A 5,738-nucleotide genomic window follows, 5' to 3' on the forward strand; every position below is an offset into this window, starting at 1 on the left:
TTGTGAGAGACGAGGAGGGAACACAAGAAGCTTCCAAGGTGCCGGGAGGTGGTGCTGGCTGAGAGTAATGGGAAGAAGGGGAGGGGAGTGTGGGGGAAGGGCACCCAGGAAGTGGTCTGGGTGGGTCAGTGGGAGGGAGGAGAGGTTTGGGGATCTAGAGCTGTGGGGGATCCCAGACCTTTAACCCTGAATCCCTACCCAAGCCTTGTTGTTTTAGAGCCTGCACTCCAGTTTTCTTTCTGTTCAGTTTCACTTATATACATGTTTTCCCCAAATATTATTATTTTAACTCTTGACCTCCCTCTCCCGCTCATTACCCCCCTCCTCACATAACCTCCTCATCTCCTATGCACAGCGACCCCGGCCACTGACCCTGAGTCCTTGCTGCATCCTCCCTCCCGTAGCAGGGCCCCTACCCAGGCACAAATGGGCACTTTGTTGATGATGTCACAGGGTGGTGGTGTAGCCTGTGCAATTTTTACACCTATAAGATGACGTATTGGGGCACAACTTGCCCTTGTACATGGCTACTCACAGTTAATTGAGAAGATGAAATTTGGTGAAACACACAGAAACTTGATTAAATGGAGACAGTTATAACTGAAATCATAGACAAGGATCAATCTACATAATGTACCCGTCGCCGAATTGCTGCCGAATCCACGGGACCGGCGGACCTCCTGCAGGCAAGCCGCCGAAGGCTGCCTGGCTGCCGCCCTCACAGGGACCTCCAGGGCGGCCCCCGCGGCTTGTCATCCTGGGCACGTGCATGGATAGGGACTCGCATGCCTCTCCTTTTTTTATCAGGGTGTGAGGATTGCAACTTGTTCTCCACTGTGTTCACTGGACTAACGTCCAGTTCCTGTGCGTTGCTTTCTCTCCAGGGGCTGTGAGCAGTGCGTGTGTGTGAGAGGTGGGAATTTCGGTGATACGTGTATGAAGCCAATACGCACCTCAGTTTCCCTCTGTGGTTGGCATTGCTGTGATTAGAACGAGCAGGAGACATGGGGTGTTCTGTCAGTTATCTGTCATGGGGTGATATGAATGGGTCATTAAAGACCGGCTGGGGCCAACCTACATCAATGGAATACCCGACAGAGACAAGGGAATAATTGTCACCTGTCCATGGGAGGATCTCCGCTTGGCTGAGTGAAGCACACATGGACTCGTTATGTTTTTGGGAGCAGGAAGAACTGGGCTCGCAGACGCAGGGAGCTCTATCAGAGCAAAGACAAATGGACAGGTGCAGTTAAAGGAAACCAAACTGTTTTCTACAGCAGCCTGGCTCAAGGGCATTGGCCAGTATGGACTATATTGTCTTCTTTGCTTCTCTGTGCTAATCCAAGGAATTTCCAATGCTGTGTTTCAGTTCGCTAATAAACCCTGCTATGTTTTAAAAGTCTGACCAGTGTCACAGCAAAAACTTGCTCTGTGCATTGACTGAGGAACAGTCTTTGGAAAGGAGTGTCGTTCAGCTGGACCTGCTGGCAGAGCTCACAGGTTGAAATAAGACTGTTAAAGCCAGAGGCTTCCCAAGGACTGTTTTTAAAAGCCCAGGCATTGCAGAGATCCCATGGATCCATGACAGTGTGCCTAATGGGGAAAGGATATAAATGTGTATTTACCATTACCCCCTCATCAGTCCTCGTGGGAAACCCTGATCAGTTCCAAAGTGTATTAAAACCTTCCTTAAAGGCTCACCTCTTGGTTATCAGGTCATGTGAGTTTTGTTAGCGGGCCTCCTGCTTCCCTGGCTCTTGTTACGCAGACAGGAAGCAGCAAAAGACCAGAAGTCTGAAGCGCAGACAATGCCATGTTTATTGGGGTTAGTTTCCAAGCAACCATATTCCGAAGCCCTTCACACCAGTCGGGCTGATCTCTACATGCCGATACAGTCTGTTCCCCAGTGTTTTCTTCCCAGCTTTGAAGCCGCAGAGCCTGGCCTGTGTCCCTGTTCCACGTTCCCCCCGTTAACAAACATGATTCCAGTTTCCCTTCCCCCTCCTGTTTATAGAGTAATAGTCTCAGCTATACGTTAACCAATCATTGTACTGAAATTTAACGAACCAATTCTAACAGATTGTAACATAATTCTCTAACCAATTATATCCCACCACCCTAATTAATTTACACCTAGCAAAATTAATTATACAGCAGAGAGAAACAATTAGAGAACCAGACAGATTAACAATGGAAAATTGTGAGACATAAATATAAAGCAATACAGAAATGAGAGTTTCACAACCATTGAGAAGTGATTTCTTGCCAGACCAGCTGCTGTCAAACTAAGTTTTCTTTAACCATCTTCAGATCTGTTTCTTTATCTGGTGGTGATGGGCACTATCAGGACAGGATCGTCTTCCTAACAGCCCAATAGCACCTTATTTTAGTGTAACTGGTTTGGGATGTGAGGATGTGACCCTTCACTTCCCAGCTTATGGCTGCCCCTGCTGCTTAGCCAAAGGCCTTAGCCTAAGAACAAGGCCTCAGACTGTCACAGTGAGAGAAGGCCCAGACACAGGCAGACGGAGATTTTGATTCTTTGTTTTTATACCCCTGTAGCAAGCTAAGTGATAAAAATACCTCTAAGTTCTTAAACTATAGGCTTTACAGGCAGGCCTGAATATCTCTATTGTAACAGTGGGTTCTACCCCTTCCCCCATTCTGTGTCTGTCTGGTCTATTTAGATTGTAAATTCTTCAGGGCATGGGCCATCTACTATTCTCTGTTTGTACTTTGCCTAGTACAATGGGGACCCACTGTTAGTTTGTTCTTAGGCACGAAGGTAATGCATATGATTAACAACTCTCCTGCAACTTTGAGACAAGGAAGCTGGCCTTGGGATGTTACTGCTTAAAAATGAGCTGGGAGTAAAACCATGGAATATTCTTTGTGACAAGTATCCCACAAATTCCACTGACCTCCCTTGTTTTCTTTGCCTGGAGTAGGGCTTCCAGATTCCAAACCTGATGTGATCTCGCAGCTGGAATGAGAGGAAGAGCTGTGGGTCCCAGATCTCCATGGCTCTGAGAAAGAAGTGCTCCCGAGAGCTTCCTGCACAGGTAGGGAATTGGTTAAACCAACTAAAAAATTGTCAGTGAATGCAGGAAACATTTGGGATGCCCTACAAAGACCCTGTGAGCTCTCCAAGTTCAGGATTGTTCCCTGCAGATGTGGAATCATTAGGCAGATGTGACTCATGGCTTCCCACCTATACTCTGACAAGTGGCAGCAGGTCCCTGCCCAATGTAGCTTTCCCCAGAGTGTTCTGGTGAGATGCGGACTAAAGCTGATCCTTTCCTCTCTCATCTGGGGAAGGGTTTGGGGAAAACCAGCTCCTGATCGGTTTGATCTCTCCCACACATATTTTGGTTTGTTCACCCCTTTTTCCGTTTCTCTTTCTGACATTTCCTTTCTCTCCGGTGCAGGGAGTGACCTATGTCTGGATTCTCTCTGTATCCCATCGGGTGTTGGGATGGTGAGTGAGAATGAGGAGCAGAAACCCCAGCAGGAAGATCCTGAGCAAGGAGAACCACATGAGAAGTTCTCAGGAAGATCCAAGGGAATGTTTCAGGGAGCTGTGCACTCCCAGAAAAAGAAACAGCCTGTGAGACTCAGCAGAGGTCAGAAGAAAACTTAAGTAGCCTCTCAGACCTTATTCCACATGAGAGAATCAACTTTGAAGAGACACGCTACACATGCCATGAGTGTGGGAAAAGCTTCAATGGGAGCTCAGACCTTGTCACTCATCAGAGAATGCACAGAGGAGAGAGACCCTACATGTGCTCCGAGTGCGGGAAAAGCTTCCGTCAGAGCTCTACCCTTATCACACACTGGCGAACCCACACGGGAGAGAAACCCTACATGTGCTCCGAGTGCGGGAAATGTTTCAATCAAAGTTCTGCCCTTATCACACATCGGAGAATCCACACAGGAGAGAAACCTTATGGATGTTCTGAGTGCGGGAAATGCTTCACTGATAGTTCAGCCCTCATCTCACATCAGAGAATCCACACGGGGGAGAAGCCCTACAAGTGCTCTGAGTGCGGGAAATGCTTCAATTGGAGCTCACACCTTATCACACACAGGAGAATCCACACAGGTGAGAAATCTTATGGATGCTCTGAGTGTGGGAAAAGCTTCAGTCAGCGCTCCCACCTTATCACACATTGTAGAATCCACACAGAAGAGAAACCCTACACGTGCTCTGAGTGCGGGGAAAAGCTTCAGTTGCAGCTCACACCTTATCAGGCATCAGAAAATCCACGTAAGAGAGAACTGTAATAAATGCCTTGACTAGGGCTGAGCAAAGATTTTTTTTTAAAATCACATTTGCTAATTCCCACATAGTGATCTTTGCACCATCTTCACTGTAGTAGCTCAGCTCCCCCAGATGAGTTGCCTGCTTCTGCCTTTTCCAGCTCACCCTTCTTTGGGGTCAGTCCTATGATCTTTTCTGTTGAGTCGTAGGAGTGTATGTCATAGAACCATAGAATATCAGGGTTGGAAGGGACCTCAGGAGGTATCTAGTCCATTCCCCTGCTGAAAGCAGGACCAACCCCAGCTAAATCATCCCAGCCAGGCTTTGTCAAGCCAGGCCTTAAAAATCTCTCAGGATGGAGATTCCACCACGTCCCTAGGTAACCCATTCCAGTTCTTCACCACCACCTTAGCAAAATTAGTTTCCTAATATCCAACCTAGACAGCTCCCACTGCAACTTGAGACCATTGCTCCTTCTTCTGTCATCTGCTACCACTGAGAACAGCCAAGCTCCCTCAGCTCCAGGTTGGGGGGAGAGGTTTGATTCCCAACAAGGTACACTGAGGCAAAAACTACCTGTGCCTGACATCCACTAGGGCTGTACATGACGTTGGCTGCTCAAGTTAGTGATCTTGGTGTAACAAGACAATTATAGTTGTAGAGCAGATGCAGCCCGGGTGCAGGGGTTGCCATTAGCTTCCCCTTTGACCTGACCTAAATTCCATCACTTTCCCTAGTCTAAACAAACCCTGAGCATCACGGTTATACTGTTCCCCCATTTCACAGCAATTGTTAGTCATCGAGTTCCCCCTTTGGGAAGAAGTTGTTTCACTCCCAGTTGCTCTGATGTTGGTTCAGGTTATGCTGCAGAGCAGATATTTTTACTACCATTTTTCTCACTTAAAATATATTGAACTATAACAAAGATCAGGAACAGGGCAGGAATAGGGGAAAATGTCATTTCACCCTCTGTAACAACAGAAGAAGATGGGGTAAATCACAGGGATTCCCTTATTCCCCATCACCATCCCAATCCCCCTTTTGTGCAATTGGTTAGGTCAGTATTTTTGCTAAAGGGCTGGGAAGAGGATTCCCTTGTAAATAACTTATAACTAAACAAAGTGCCCAGGCATTGGGCTCCCAAAGCCATTGTGGCCCAGGCCCTGCAGGAAGTGGCTCCTGAAGAGATCTCCTTCCTCATTAGCTGCATGTTGCCTATTATTTGGGAAATACAATCCCTATCTAGGTAGAGATGGGAAACATGGAAGTGACTTTTCTCTTCAGCTCACCCCTGGGAGATGCTGCAAATGTGTAGAAAATGAAATCCGTGTTGAATGTGATATATCTGCAGAAAGATACCTATTTTTAATAGAGACCTGACATTTGTTGTCTTACAGGGATTCTAAGTCACACCTGAATTTAGTCCCTAATTTAAATCTGTGCCACCAGATTAAAGAAATAAAAGGGTTTATTTGGG

This window comes from Mauremys mutica, unplaced genomic scaffold, assembly GCF_020497125.1.
Source record: "Mauremys mutica isolate MM-2020 ecotype Southern unplaced genomic scaffold, ASM2049712v1 001361F_np12_obj, whole genome shotgun sequence".
Classification (NCBI taxonomy): domain Eukaryota; kingdom Metazoa; phylum Chordata; order Testudines; family Geoemydidae; genus Mauremys; species Mauremys mutica.